Source organism: Dysidea avara, chromosome 1 (genome assembly GCF_963678975.1).
Source record: "Dysidea avara chromosome 1, odDysAvar1.4, whole genome shotgun sequence".
Taxonomy (NCBI): Eukaryota; Metazoa; Porifera; class Demospongiae; order Dictyoceratida; family Dysideidae; genus Dysidea; species Dysidea avara.
In genome coordinates, this window is record NC_089272.1 from 62,815,789 (window position 1) to 62,832,838 (window position 17,050).

At 36.7% G+C, this 17,050-nt stretch overlaps 3 long non-coding RNA genes across 4 annotated transcripts; 2 read left to right on the forward strand and 1 right to left on the reverse strand.

The window, feature by feature from the left end:
• The first annotated feature begins 299 nt into the window (after positions 1 to 299).
• LOC136240150 (uncharacterized) lies at positions 300 to 3,813 on the forward strand. The gene is made up of 2 exons (XR_010693688.1): positions 300 to 3,351; positions 3,402 to 3,813. It is a non-coding gene; the product is annotated as an uncharacterized lncRNA (long non-coding RNA).
• Positions 460 to 10,786, reverse strand: LOC136240146 (uncharacterized). The gene is made up of 4 exons (XR_010693687.1): positions 9,745 to 10,786; positions 7,336 to 7,460; positions 3,385 to 3,687; positions 460 to 990 (listed from the first exon to the last, which is right to left on the reverse strand). It is a non-coding gene; the product is annotated as an uncharacterized lncRNA (long non-coding RNA).
• On the forward strand, positions 9,890 to 15,640 carry LOC136240139 (uncharacterized). 2 transcript variants are annotated; one of them, XR_010693685.1, is made up of 4 exons: positions 9,890 to 10,628; positions 10,691 to 10,957; positions 14,930 to 15,188; positions 15,236 to 15,640. It is a non-coding gene; the product is annotated as an uncharacterized lncRNA (long non-coding RNA). The 2 variants fall into 2 exon arrangements; XR_010693684.1 differs by having other exon boundaries at positions 9,926 to 10,957.
• Positions 15,641 to 17,050: the final 1,410 nt, after the last annotated feature.

Consider the following 17,050-nt stretch of genomic DNA (forward strand, 5'->3'; position numbering starts at 1 on the left):
GGCACATCAGTATATCCCTCCTATAAAACCTTTACTAAAAGTATGTTCTATAGCTATACATACATGCAATTATACAGAAAGATGGTGAGCATACAATGACTACAGTAATATGGTACTGCAAACTCATGAGTAGGCACTGACAGCCTATTACGCTTTATTTTAAGCTATATATTATTAATTTATTCTCTAAAAATGAACTAAAACTGTTTTTCTTTACTTATTGTTTACAAATAACAGCAGTCAGTTGAAAATAAGTTTTCGCTGTTAAACCAAAATTATACTTATTTAATTTTACATGATCCAAACTACAATGGGAAAATCCATTTTGCATTATTTTCTGAAAAATTCTAACATAATTGAAAATTATTGCAATTTCACAAGCAAATATTGCATGGAACTAACACATTTTGCAACCATTTATTTGACAATTGTCATTTATTAGTCATATTTGCAAATAGCTGAAGTTTCAAAATGCTTAGAAAATAAGACTACAAATTTACATGTAAGCATATTTTACATAAATGTGCATGCATATAGTTCACTCCTAAATACAACTACCTAAATGGTGACAAATATTATTTACACATATTCAATGTCCTCGTAGTCGGTTTTAATTTTGGGTATGTCAGTTTCCTGTAACTCCATGTTATATGAATTCAATGCATCGGATTATGGATCTTCAAGGTAACTCTACTCTAACTTGCCTGCCTCCATACTTCCAGGGAGACCATTTGCCTTCAAAACTGTCATCCATCCATTTAATTTTAACTTTGGCGTGACCTATTGTTAAAACCTGCCCAATCTGTGGTATCCAGTCCTTGTACTGCTCGCATTTCAATAGAACATAGTCCCCTTTAGTAAACTGCTCCAATGGCTTTTCTGACGAGTCTCCTTCAGCACTTTCTCTGGTTGTAGATAATGATTGCTTCCCTTTCTTAGAGGGGCATCCATGGCCTTGGATGAAGTAGTTCTTTTATCACCAATCACAATCTGAATGTTGGTAAACAGCAACAGCATAAAAAGTATGAATCTGAGTTTAAAACTATTCCAAAACCTTATCGTACTGAAATTTCAGGACCATGTGGAATAAAAGGCACCGAAATGTTAGGATATGGATAAAATGGTATTGAAATTTCAGGACCATACAGGTAAAAAGGTACTGAAATTTTATGACCATACAAGTAAGAAGGTACTGAAATTTCACGACCAAACAGATTAAAATTACTGAAATTTTAGGACCATACAGATAAAAAGGACTGAAATTTCAAGACCATACAAGTAAGAAGGTACTGAAATTTCACGACCATACAGATTAAAATTACTGAAATTTTAGGACCATACAGATAAAAAGTACTGAAATTTCAAGACCATATAAGTAAGAAGGTACTGAAATTTCAAGACCAAACAGATAAAAAGTACTGAAATTCCAGGATGTTAAGGAAGTAAAGAGTAATGACTGTATGGGTAAAATGATACCCAAATTTCAGGATCTTTTGATAGCGAAGCACTGAAATTTCAGGAGGTTTTAATTATAGAAATTTGTACAGTTCTCAAATACTGCATTAGAATCAGCTGGTTTTCCTAGTCACATTGCTCTAATACCCATATCTGGTAGTTTCGCTGTGTTAATCACCATACCAATTTGATTTACACTTATAATAACAATACTTGAATATATAAGTACTCATAAATATTCATGTGATACTAATCAAGTTCTGACATTTCAATTACCTCTAAACTCATACAAGTTAGCTAGACTGGCAGGAAAAATTGTCATAACAACAACTGTTCACTTATTACGATGTCACGAAGAATGGCATCTATATTTCCTGTTACTTGACACACATCATGCTGGTAGCCATTGTTTAGAATAGAGACCAGTTGCATGCAAGTTCTAAAGCACGTTATTGCAGTTACGTCACAACTGGATGCTATGGTTGCCTGTCAAAATGTATTGAAGCCATTGGGAAAAAAATGATAACTAATGGTGAAATCTTTGTTACTTACAAAGTAGACCGTATGTTCCAATTATCTGTACGCAAATAGAAACTACAGTGATTTCTCCATCTTTTCGTGGTTATTCGCTGTGAATAGGATGAAAGATGCCCAAGTTATAGAGCCATTAACTAGAAATTAGGCTTTCTATATGTATTAGTAAGTTCAGAGTCCGAAAACCATTCAGGAATGCTAGCAAATCTAAACAATAGAGTTTGTTGTGAATTGATTAAAGAAAAACATTGTCCTGATGAGCTAACAGGCTAACAGCATGTACAAGTGATTGTAACACTTGTTCATGTGCTGTACCTTGTCTAGACTATGGAATCAAGCAGCTGCTTTGTCCTTCATCGCTAGAAAAAAAATTATCTGGTGAAGTGAGCTGTACTGGGTCATAACTTGCAAGAGGCTTAGCAATATTTACAGCAGACAAACACCATTAGGCAGAGAAATCCCACTGCTGCATTCAAAGGTTGGATATCTTCTTTAGATTCTACACAGCAATGGACTGTGTGTTCATGGTTGTCCATTTCTCAATGGTTTCTGTACATTTTAATGGCTCACGGTTGCACAAATGCAATTAAAAAATTCATTTAATTATTTTTGCTTGTGTACAACTGGTCTTTCTACTGGAAGTCCATAGCTAGGACTCAATGTGAAGAAGGTGCCAACCATTTTCTGAAGTTATGGAATAATTTGTCTATTTTGTGACAGTTTCTATTCATGGTGAGTTTAGTCTTATCAAATCAATGGTATATGTATACAAGGGCTATGTATATCTGCACACAATGTTAATAAATTTGGCCAGGTCTACAAAAGCAAATAAAGTGGATGCAAACTACACACCATGTCATAAAAGATACATATCTCAGTACTAGAAATACTATGTATGCTCGTATAGCTTGCACAACAAATCCAATTTTAAAAGCATAATTACACTGTCTAGTGAATATTTCAAAATACATATGTACATCAAGTAATTAATCATCAATAATCTCAAATGCCACAATCAGCCATCCAATTACTTATACCAATAGTATAACATTTTTGGGGATCCCTACTGAAACAGTACTACTACTCTCTGACGAGGCTGATATGGTTAACCCAAGCAAAATTACAGCAACTAAGAAAGTTAGTGTATTATATTACAAGTAAGAGACAAGACAACATTGGTGGTGTGGGCCCACTTAATTTCCAGGGTAAAACCCACACTGATCCTTTGGCTAAATCTAACAACATAATATTATTTGCAACTGTTTCAGCAAAAACCCAACTTGTTCGCACAATTTAATTTTTTTTTCTCAGCATTATCTATAGTGTCCAAGGAATGGATCACCAAAGTTTCAGCCTTCTGTGGTGAGTACAAATATAGAGTACATATTTGCATACCTTCCTAAATCTCTTAGTTGATTCTAAGTGCTTTGAAACACTCTCTGGCACTGGTACCTCAACTGAAGAACTTGGACACCTAGTCTCTACTGGTTGGAGCTGATGTAAGATCCACCGAGGTGTTTCCTTTGGCAAGCACCCATAGATTGATTCCAACTGATCTAGTAAAGATCCCCAGTCATCTTTAGTTTTTTCAGAAAATGATGCAGCCGTTTTGTATTTTTGAATGTCCTTTTTTAAACGAGGCACATCTTGTTTGTGTAGAGATGGCTCCACTAAGTTTGGACTTCCAGTTGGAATAGACTATGAAGAGAAAGACAATGTTATAAAATTCATTCACGTATACACATGTATATGGTAAATTTACATACAGAATGGCTGAAATCATTTTGTTTTATATTGTTATGAAAGTACAGCTGTATATACCAACTATGATATGCACACTTGAAGCTATATACAGTATATACCATTTTCATTACTTCAAAGAGAAGTATGTACAAATATCACTATCAGTGCTCAGGAATGCATCAATGAGAAACACAGACATAGTACATATGTATATAGGTAAGACGTGCAGTCACTGGTAAATCCATGAAGAATGCATTGTACGTACTGCGGTATGCCAAAAGGCACCTCTTGGGCCAAAGCAACATTGAACAGTGAAAGAACCAAGCCTCTAGCCTTAGCCATTAATGAGTTATGCTTGTCTGAAGGTATCAGTCAATCAGTCAGACAGGCAGTCAGTCAGTCAGTCACCCACTACAAAATTCCGTTTAATAATTTTAAAACATAGGAATTCATAGTGACTTGTTGAAAACATTCGGGTTGATCTGAAGGCTTGTTTGGGCTTAGTTTTTCCTAACCAATACTGCCTCATCGTCATCAAGGAAAAGTGAAGTTGGTTTTTGGGTGATATTTTTCATGGGCCATACCTACTCCTTTGTGGTCCCTACCGATACTTAGATAATGTCATATATAGACTGGGCATCGTATGGCGCTTAAACAATTTGGCTTGGCCATCAGTATTGTATCCATTACGTTAGTTCATTCATGAACAATAAAGTAAGTACTGTACCTTAACGAATTCATTTATTATGAGGCCATAATACTTGTGTCAATACATATACAGTATACATTCAATCTCAGCAACCCTTTGTTTTTGTTGTTTGCAATTGTATGCGCAGTATGTTATTCACAATCGAAATTCACATGGCCCCATATCAATACACTCGCAAAGGATACCTGCAGGTTACCACACTTGCAGATGAGTCATCCAATATATGTACCCTAAGATATAAGGCAAATGTCATGGTACATAGTACTTTATAAACCATGCCCATGGCAAACAGACTAGGATAATGTGTTAACGGCTTGTATCCACCAAAGTATATATGATTTGTCAACTAAAAACTTGTGGGTGAACTATTGTGCTGCTGATATCCTAAAAGCTAAGACATAATGAAATAATACCTTCAACAACAGACAGCCATGGTTATCTGGTTCCCACTCCTTTGATACTGACCATTGCTTATTACAACATTGCTATGTGGGAAATCCCTACATTGGAAAGTTACCAATAGACTTTTTCCAAATGACGTCATGAAATAAAATGGCTGTGGCTATTTGGGATATTCACAATTTCAAGTGAGAGGCTTAATAAGATTCAAATCACTATTCAATCCTGGAAGAATTGACCTAAAACTAACAGGTACAGTTATAAGGGTATAAAATCTATTCTCTAATGCCTGGTTAGAAATTTTCAGCCATTTTTCAAAGTTTAGAAGAAATACTATTGTTCCTTTGTTGGAATAACCAAACCCGGTAGTTTCGCTTCAATATCTTGTTTGTTAGCCTCTATATTAATCCTCAAAATCTCGGATCGCCATTGGTGATAATACTTGAAAATATAAGAGTCCCCCAAAATAGAAAATTTGTGTGACATCATTTGGAATACGGTCTATCTCTGTTCAATGTTAAAAATATGATTTCCTCATAGCTTTTTTTGTCATACCATCATTCATATCTTTTATCACTGGAACCCTAGCACTATAAGTTACTGCTTTTGGCAATTGAATTTGTTACTTTGACAAATGAATTCCTCTTGTTGGTAATTGAATTTGTCACTTTGGCATTTGAATTCATCTGTAACAAGATTGGCAGCTGGAAAAACACAAAAACAAAATGTAGCAGCTGCTACAAGACCTTGTTCAGGTACAACTGTAGTAAACAACTTCTCATAAGGTGATAATTCTTCCACTACAGCTTCTTCAGCAACATTTGCAACCATACTATGCCATTAGCAATGGGTGTGGTCACTCGAGAACAAGTTAATTAACTTGCCAGACAGCTATCAGCTTCGTGTACAATCAACTTCAATTACCTTCTAATGTCTCAAGTATAACTCTCCATGGCGAAAATCATTCACTTTGTGATTGGTAGATGTTTTCTTGAAGACAATTTAATTATGACAAATTCATTTGCCAAAGGGACAAATTCATTTGCCAAAGTGACGAATTCAATTACCAAAACCTGTAACATTTCATAGCACACATGCAGCTTTGGCTGCTTTTGAGCTACACAACAGGGCTTTGAATACATGCATACAAAGAAACTTGGCTGCTTAGTACTGTTTAAGTAGGGATCGCCTGAAATGATTCGTGACACCAAAATGCTGCCTTTTTAAAAACCAGCTTAGAAAAGTCTTACTCACCTTTATGGAATAAGACTAGTCCATCTAACATCAAATGTATCATTAAAACAAGAAAACGCTTACGGGCAGGTCGCGTGCTACCAAGAATTGACACCAAGTGTTGGCTGTAAAAAAAATTGAAGGACAAAAGGGAAGTCTATGATGCATGTACATGCTGAAATTGGTGGAAAAGTACACCACCGGATGACATGACATAAAGTTTCGGCCTTATCCTTTGTCTAGTTATCCTTGGCAGGAGGCATCAGTTAGTTCCTGCATTTTAATATCTTGTTGGAAAGAGATTTGGGATTGGTCTGAAAGCATTGTTGGCTTTGGTCATGTTTAAACAGGGTAGTGCTAAAAGCCAGAACAGAATGGAACGGAACGGAACCAATTGGGACACGCATCTAGCAGAAAAAATGTTTTTAAAGGATTTCGCACTGTTTTCAACTGCCACAAAGAGACTAGAATTGTGCTACAGTTAGTTTCCCTACTTATACACATACTAGAAATCGCACTGTCAAAGTTTCTATTTAATGCCTGCCACATGGCATAATATTATTGTGTTCTTACCAATTCATCAAATTCTGTTTAATTCTGATGTAGAATTACTTCCTTATCACTCTAAAAGGTAAACTACTGTAGTATTTTCATGTTATTGTTGCTTCCAAAGCTTTTTAGTAACAGTGAGGATGGGTTTCTGAAGTTTGCCAACAGCAGCAATGGAGTTTACTAGAGCTAACCACAGTGTATGTTAGTGGCTGTGAATTATATGTATACAATGCTTACAAAATAATAGTGTAGCAGGTTAAATGATTGTTTTTCAATGTACGTGATTGCAAAATGCATTCTTGCAGTGGGCATTAAATACAAATTTCGAGCAAGTGATTTGCAAGTAGAAGAAAACTAACTTTAGCACAATTCTATTTGCTATGTGACAGTTGGAAACGGTGTACAATCTACAGAAACGATTTTTCAACATGGCACAACTCCCGTTCTATTCCAGCTTTTAGCACTACCTGCTTAAACAATACCGCCAAGTTGTTTCAATGGAAAAATGATTTTCCTATAAAGATGGCACTGAGATTTTTGTTTAACTAATACGAGGCCTTACAGGGCAGCATTGTCACAATTCAACTTAACACACACATATTTCATGAGTGTTTTGGCACAGAATTCTTCTTGTTAACAATATGCTGTGACCAGCTGAGCAAATACCAACTGTTTTGTAATAAATAATAAATGCAAAGTGTAATACTTACTCCTGGTCATTGATGTGCTGGTCTAACAAATCCCTTAGTTTTTGTCTTTCTTCTTAGCTGGTAGTAGTCCTGGCTAATTCTATTTTTATCAGCGTACAGAAGTCACATTTAGTGAAGCGACAACTCTATAGTGAAAACACATGTAATTCATAACTTTACATACACTATTACTGTACAAGGATAATCGTACACACATGTACACATACAAACTATATCTGAAACTCCTTTACCCTGGAGACCACATAATACTGTATATACTCAACTCGAATTCAGTAATGCTTAAACTATAATATCTACTTTACCACAGTTATTGCACAAACATATACTTGGGAGGCAGGAAAGGATGATGGGTAATGATGGGGAATGAAAGTGCAAGGTGACAACCAATCTCTAGTAGTACTGATTTAGGATGGGGACCATGTGGCATTTCATTCATGGATAGATTGTTAGTTGAGCTGGAGAAAGGGTAAACTGCAGAGCAGAATAAATTGGTTTACAATTATAGTTTACAATGCTGAAGAAACTTTTCTCCACTAGCTACAATGTAGGTATTAATTGGCATAAACAAAACCACCTTTCATTTTCTTGGCAATTACAGAGATGCTACTAGTACTTGTTCTGTTAACATTATGTAATGGGTGGAACATATTCAGTCAGAGCACACAGTTCAGAAGCAAATCCATGTCCAGCATTCTTCTTTCATATGACACAGTATGTACAGGTTTACAAATCACACCCAACTATTATAGCTCCATGTATTTTTTTCCACAGCTCCTACTCAAGTTTAAAATTCCTAATTTCACTCCTGTTTGTTTAATTTTTGTGTATTTAATCTAAGACAATATCAATGAATCGATACAAAGTCAAACTGAATCGATATATCGTGTATCATGATATATCATGGTTTGTTAACATGGCTGACAATCAAATTATTGTATATTGTGGTTAAACTGAACGGTATGCAATGCTTCTCAAAGAAAGATTAGCTCACTTATTTCCTTAAAAAATAAACATTAAAAAAACAACATGACCATTGTTTATTCTCCCATTTGTATTGTGCAATATATCGCTGTATTGTGCAAGATATAACTGTATTGTGATACACCAGGGGCAGTATATCGATACGTCTACACTGTTCGTTGCAACTCTAGTATCAACCATGCTCTTTGTTACAACAGCATGCAGGCCAGGTTGAACGCATGCTTTCGTGTCTGTGATAATCTATGTAGTTAATTTCGAAAATATACTAGCTAGTCTACCTTACACAGGAAAGAGGCCATTTAACTATGAAATCATCTATTACAAGACTACATACCCTCCTTCCCGTGGGCATATTATTAACTCTTACAATAAATTCAGATATCCATTGAAACTTTGGAATCACTCTGGATGCAATCTCGGATTATAACCAGTATGGCTAAGCCATGATGAAAAACCAAGGATGTGGTTTTAGGGATGATATATGTGACCCAGTCTGAGAAAACCGGTTTTATCGCCCATGCCAACAGATTCGATTTTCATCCAGGACACAAAGCTACATGAATAAACTATCTAATTCCACAATCAAAATCAGCTAGACTTGGTTTTGCTGGCTGCTTTTCCCAAGCCCAATGGTGATCCGTACGTGCGGTGTGGGGCCTTAATGGAGCTCTGTTCAGCCTGGGGATGAACGTATGTGGCTGTACAGCTCTGTGGTGTTGAATAAGTACCTCTACTGTGAATCTCCTTTTCATTTTAACCTATTTTGAGACCTCAATGGCCCTAAACTTGGCCTAATTCCTCCCTACGCCTTCCTTTTCAATTTTTGAATACCATCTTACCCTCCTTCTAGGCCCCCCCACCTCCCACCCATTTTGCAGCTCACCTGATATAGTCAACTTCGGTTCAATAACTATCTAAAATGGCGGGAAACTTAGTTGTTGGCTACTTGCACAGTAGATGCTGTGGAAGGTAAGGAATTGGTGTAAAACGTGTGAAAATTTGGTACACATAGCTTTAACCATTGGTGAGCTACAACACACTAAACTTAAAACCGGCGTTTTTTGATACTTTTAAATAGGCGATAAGACCAGTTTTCCCAGACTGGGTCACATATTTTGCACAGGAATGTCCAAACCTTTTTGACCCTACTATACAGCATATACTATCACCAAGAAATTTACTACCAAAATGTGATGCACTACATGGCCAACCTATGCTACACTGTTTCAATGGCACTTTGATCAATTTGAGTATTGATATGATGAAAGAAAGTGTTAATATTATAGAAAGTGTGGCTTCAGTACACAGGAAAAGGTGACAACATCACATGATAACTAATTAGAAAACAAAATTATTTAGCCATTACCTCTTGGACAGTGAACAAAGTACAATAGTATGGTACATTAATAACACAACATGCACACTCACCTTAGGAATTGTAACATGCTTGAAGTTGGTATTAAACAATGTATTGAAGCATGATCGACCGATAGCTTTAGTCATGTCACCCTGATACACATCTTCCACGTAAATTTCAAATAATTTCTTTTCAGTAAGGCAGGTTGGCAGATAAATAGCATCAGCCTTGTCAGGTCGTTTATCTCCCACACGCTGGAAATAATTTTCCATCCAAGCTATTGCTTCTAATGTTCTTGGTGCCAATGAACGCCTGGCCTTTACAATACTTGTAACTCCTCCAAATTATATGAATTGCTGACGGAGACGATAAAATCGAGATATAGATACTGATAAAACTTCTAACCACAATTTCATACATACTAGTTTACCCTGGATTGTGAAAGTGATATTCCTATCTCCGTTTTTGTCATATGGGCAATTCATCACAAGGAATTGTATGATGTAATCGCTTTGCTCTTGCCGATTTCTGCTGTCAAAAAAACTGTGTGCTCTTAGAATGTCATGATGAGTTAATCCATGAAGTTTGGTAGCACACATGGTTCCACAGCCACTAAAATTCAATACTGATGACAACTGCCAATGTTGTGTGGCCGATTCATCAAGAGAGTTGAGCAAGCAATCATCATCATTAGATGTTGTCAAGTACGAATGGGTTATCATAGCAGAAGCATTAGTGCAAGTCTTTTTGGGGGTGCTACTCATCAGCGGTGTAGATGATAACGCTGACAGCGAGTTCCTCGTTTCATTATCAATGGGATGACTGTTATCATGAATAGGAGTTTCCTCGGCCTCTTCATCACCGGAAGGCATTTCCGTTTCATCAGTAGCGGAAGGTAGTGATATTTCTTCATCATCCGCTGCGGATGGTAGGGTCAACTCTGCCGTTGCCGAAGGTAAAGTTATATCTTCTTCTTCTGCTGCAGACAAAAGCGTTATATCATTTTCCTTCTCGAAGATCTTCTCAACACCATCACTGTATGTTTGCAATGCTTTTTCGGACATGTCTTCCATTAGGCTGACAACAGCGGACTACAGCAGTAAATCACGTGCCCACCCGATTCTTGATCACGTGGAATCAATTACACTTACAGGCACTAGTAGTGAGTTATGGTCAAAGGACTACTTAAACTCACTGGAAACTGCTACGTAGGTGTATGATTGGGCCGAGAATTGGGCGCAACTCTTACGAGCTGAGAAACTAATTTCTTGTGTTATGGAAAATGTGAGTTACTATAGTAACTGGGGAAGTATTTGCTATTCATCTATGGTCAGATGTATATACAGGATGTAGCTAGCTAGCTACAATAGTAGCTACCTGGGTTCTGGATTATTATTAGTCTTTTTAGATGGGTGGAAAAAGAACAGCGAAAGAATTACAGCTAGCTATAATACAATATTGTTTAGTGGATGACAGTCATTGATCATTGACTAAATCCCTTAGAAGATCCTCCAGTGTATCTGATAGTGGCACCTTCCAACATTATTAGTGTCTTATGGCTAAAAACTCACACACGTACTCTCGGCACATTGTATGATGATGGCCAGTGCATATTCCACATGCACTGACTATGCAAATTAAAAACATTTGAGTCGACTTGGTATTGTTGTCTTTGAGGTGTAGCTACATAATAGTAATTATACATGTGTAGTTTCTAATCCATGGCCAGTTAAGCCATGATTTCTATGATATTGTGTATGTAAGTAAACATTGCATGGCAATACTTACTGTGTCTCTATTTAGTATGTTACAGCATGAACCTACTGAAAAGTTGCATCCTAAAATTTAAATAGCTACCTTGATTTGTTTTAGAGGTCCCCTTAACAAAATTGGTCTAAGATGTTTTGTATTACAGTGAAACCTGTCCAATCAGGTCACTGCATAAAGAGGTCACCTGTCTAAACTGGCCATTATAAAAATCCCCACATGTGCTAACTTTGTACAAAGTGACCTGTTTAATGCAGCCACCACCTTAATGAGGTCAGAAAAATTTGTCCCATGATGACCGGAATAAACAGGTTTCACTGTATAAAGGGTGTTCACTATGCATGCACCAGCCAGAATTGGCAATATAGTATGTGTGCATTTCTGTAATCTAAAATATTTGACAATGTGGTTTCAGTTAGTATGTGATGCTTTAAGAAATCATAGCAATCAAGCTAACAAATTAAACTCATTATACTGTCTTTTGTACTATCTAACTTTCTAGGAAACTTGCACATTGCAAACACTAACACATCAACGTCGGCAACAGATTGTAGACCAATAAATACTTTAGGATTAAGGAAGAAAAATCCATCCCTCCTGGAGGAGACTGAGTGTGGCCCCGACTAGACATTGGGTGACCTGCAGTTCGATTCCTGGGGTTGGAGGGATTTTTTTTTTCCTTACTTTGGCCCCTTTTCTGTTACACCTTTTCAGCTATAAGTCACTAAGTCTAAGTCCTTGAAATTAGGTTAGGTAATCCTAAGGCTGCAGCACATGTTGCTGCAGACCTTCAGTGCTGGTCACTGTAAAGCATTAATACAATACAATACAATACAAGTGACATAATTGTAATCATTCAGCAATAATATCCTCTGAAATAGAACTTTATTATTTCGAAAAACTGTATTTCATGGTATATAAGTGTAATTTTAAGCTTGCTTTATTTGTGGAGTCCGAGTGTAATTGCCATCTTCATAGAGTATATATTGTGTGCATATAGTGGTTAATCAAGTGCGTGCGTGCATGTATGTGTGTGTGCAGTGTGTGTATGTTTGTGTGTGTGTGTGTGTGTGTGTGTGAGTGAGTGAGTCAAGATTTTTGGTATATGACTAGTGCATTAACAAGGAGCTGATAAAGTAATTGAGTTTTACAATGAGCAATTAGTCAGTGGACAACACTTTCCTACTACAGGGTGTGTCTACATATCGCATTTTTCAACACACTGTACAGACAAATTAATGGGGCAATGGAAATGGAAAACAAAAATGGTCAAATTGTCATGTAAATGTACCCTAGAGTAAACCCTTGTTTAATGTCCACCTCTTAAAGACTACCTTCTTACAACGATCACCTCCATGCAAAGACCACACATTTCAAAAATGGCTAAGGAATACGATATACTTAATGACCCTATAAATAAGACCACTTCATAGTCACCTTTTATAAAGACCACCCTCTTTACCAAACACCACCTATTCATGTTTTGATAATAGTCAAGTTCCAAAATCTAAAACAACTAGGTCAACTAGAAAGGTTTGATTCTTAAGGGCTTACACTATACTTCACTTCCAAGTCCTAAAACATATAATATTACACCAGTACACAGTGTATTGACAATCACCTTAGCCAAAGTATATCAAGTGTCCCTGAAATTGCCTACCACAGCTCCATTTCTTTGTATTGTATCCCTCCCATGTTGAGTTTCTTGTTCTTCAATATCCTGAGCACAAGATGATCGTTTGAGTCCTTAAACATATAATATTACACTAGTACACAGTCTATCAATAATCACCTTATATCAAGCGTCCATGAAATGTTCCAATACAGCTCCACTTTTTCCACACTTTATCCCTCCCATGTTGAGTTTCTGGTGAAATACACTAGATCCTCTAGACAGATGATAAAACTGTTAAGAGAATAGTACATTGTGGTTTAAAAAGCTTTTATAAAAATAATTAAATTACAAAATACATGGAATTGTAGCATTATCCAAAGCTTTTCATTAATCAAATGTTTAATGCAAGGAGCATTATTGTAATGCGTACAGGTAGTTCAGTAAGGCAGTAGAAAATTCTATTAAATAAATTTCTTTTTTTAACTTCTGTAGCAACTTGATGAAAATGTTTCAGGTCAATCTGAAGGCATGGCTTTACCCAAACAATACTGTTACACTACGTCATTGTGAGGAGAAATTGAGGCAAATTTTGCGGTGATATTTTTGTGGGCCATTCCCACTCCTCGGTCTTCCCCACTATACAATACTGTCATACTGTATGATACTTAATGCAAGGAGTAGCATTATTGTAGTGTGTACAGGGAGCTCAAACAATGCTGTATTTCTAATCCCACAATGAAATGTAGCACTTACTGGGAAAGTTATAAATATAATGGTGTAGTGTGTAAACCAGTATGGTACGTATTAACTAGTGCAGGACCTTACAAACAAAAGCAATACAGTAACCAGTGACAACAGTAGTCACCATAGCAACAGAGTGCATGTATGTGCCAGACCTGTAAGAGACTGTTTTAGTGTGTAGCACTGGCATGAGGGCATACATATCAGAATATGTAATTGCCGCTTACCTAACTAATAGCCTGCACCAGGTGATCGAATACCTACAAGTGCAACCACTGGATATATCATAATAAATTATATGCATGCTTAAAAATTTTGATAATGGGTTAGCAGCTTGTATGTTCTGGCTAGGTTTTACAAGTAATCATGAAGTAGTTTGGTTATGCAAATTTAATGTTTTAATCAGAGCTATTGAAATCACTGAGTTTACTTAAAATCTAGATGGGTACAACATGCTTGTAGAGTGATTATTTTGTGTAGAGTGGTAATTTCATGTTATTGGTAATGGGGGTGTGGTCCATACTCAAAAGCATGCAGAAACACTTGGTGAATAAGCTATAGCAGTAGTTCCCACATTAGCCTAATGTTTTTCAACTCGTAGGATAGTGAGGACAACAAAACACTTTCCATCTGAGTAGTTTTCGTGGCCAAATCTTAACTCATGCATACTAATCACATGAATAAATCCCAATCAATTTTGGCCTTACCGTCTGTATTATGGCTTCCCAGTTATAGCCCGGGCTACGTATGGGCCAACCTACATGGAACGTTGTCTGGATGGTTCTTGTTCTGAGGTGTGAAAGTGGTAATTACATGATACATTACTGACAGGCCCATAAATCAATATAGCATGCAGCATAGCTTTCACAATGCTATATCCTGCGGCAGTTCTTTCTGGCCACTTTGCCACAGAAGGATCCTAACCAGTGTATATATCTACAATGTTACTGGCTATTGATATATTGATAGGCTTGTAGAAGGTTGTTAAGAGGACTAATTATTGTAAGGTCAGGAGCACGCATTATTATGTGTTTAGTATGATCTAATATTCCAAGTAGAGAGATAGAATTTCAATTTTTGTGATTAATCTGTATTGTTTATAAGTTTGTAATGGCATGTGTTGTGTCTCTCAGATTGGGTTTAAGAGATACCGTGACCTACCCTGGAAGTCATATGCATCTGATTGTGGCTGCTGGATTCTCCACGTCATACTTGTCAGGATGGGTTGTGGGTTGACAACCCATTTCCTGCAATGAGGCTGATCACATTGCTACTGGAACATACAGTATGGAACAGTCTTATGTTCATGAATCATATGGAGATGATGTGTGTATTCTGCGAAGGCTGTGATGTCATTCTTAGATTGCCATCTTAAGTTTGATCAATATAATGGTGAGTTCCCCAACTATAAAGCAATTTTCTATTTCTTTTGCTTGTAGCATATTCAGATACATGAAGAGTTCTCATACTAGTCCCTACAATTCCTCCTGGTAGCATAGCGGTGTGGTTAACAGCAGGCTTCTATGTAGCCTGAACTTTGTGATATGAAAAAACTATTATGGTTGATGAATGGATAATCAATGTCATCTGCATGTGTTAAGTGCTGTACATGCTTTTATATTTATTCGTACTTTTATGATGTCATTGATGTCACACAAATTTGATGTATAACTTAAAGCTATGATATGTAATTGTACATGTATTGCTTGCGTAAGCTTGAATTAAGTGTTGTGACAGTATGTATGCAATGTACCCTTGCACAACAGTGAACATACATTTTTCCGTGCCACAATCATCTCTCCAATGTATGTTGCTATATCACCACTACTAATCTCAAAATAATATTATTATACCTAATTACCACCAACATGGGCTCATTGGCAAGCGTAGTCTGCTCGGTCACCATGGTAACCATATTATTTACAGTCTTCATTTCTATCTGACATTTAAAAAAGAATATTTTTATGTACAAGCTTACATATACACTACTTGACTACAATATATATACCATAGAAATTAGTGCTTATGACGTGATTTCCTTGTGGTGCAAGCATTAGCCGTTGTGTTTATCACGAGGTGTCAGGTCACGGTCCAAGATCGATTCTCAGTTGTGGCTACCTTTTTTTCGCACTGCAGCTATCAACTTTTGGGTTTAAATACCTCTTAAATTTGTTTGCTTTCCTAGTGTGTCGCTAGTGTCTAGTGTCGAGGTAAGCTGGCTGTGAAAGCAGTCAGCATGGTGCTGGCAGGGTTCAAACCCTGGCTAGGAACGGCCAGTCTCCTCCCTTAACTCCTCAAAAAGTACACAAGACAATGAACTAGTGTTGTGAAGTTTCACTGTAATCCCTCTCATTATTGAAGGTCTGTGAAGCAGTGGAGAGCAACTCCTGCATGCTCTCTTTTGGAAGTTTTTTTAATTTTAATTATTTAGGCACTATAGTTTGATGTTCCTCAATCTGATTATGAGCAACAGAATAGAATCAACAAACTAGTTAACTGAACCCTTTTCTTGCTACACCATGACACAAACTATATTAATACTGTTTTATTATATTGTTTAGTGTTAGGTAATAGCCCCATGACTGAAGCACGTCAGTCTGAACTGAACAGCATGCAGTGGCTATGTAGTTCATTTAAAATATGTGACTAGCCCTGTGAAATAATATAGGGCATGATCAGTTCTTTTTCAACTCATCCTTTTTGTAGCCGGCATTATGCTATGGCAATGCAATCTTCAGCTCTTACTAAGCATTTAATATGAAAGCAAATATTCTATATAGCCCCCTGACATAGCATGACAGGGTGTAGCTTGTGCCCACCTTGCCCTGTTTTTTTGCAGGCCCGGTCACATAATCAACACTCCGGCTCTCTTCTTTAAAATTAACTGAAACTCACAGAGGATCGGATAAACATTATACCACAGACAAAGCTACACATGTACACAACACACAAAAACTACAACAGTAGTAAAAATAACATTAATTTTCAGGACTAGTCATGTAGGCCAGTATCCAAGACTATTGCAAAAAATAATGTCATCAAAAAAATAAACTAGCCGTCTAGCTACCACACTGTAGCCTGGTGCTGAAAGAAGTGCTGACTATATTGTCTCCAAACCATGTCCATGGAATGTTTACAACCAGTCTATTGGTGACTGAAGCAAGAATTTAATAATACCTTCATCAGACCAAAATAATATAATGTTGACCAAGCATGATCCTTATGCCAATTCAATATTGGCAATTGGAAAGAGT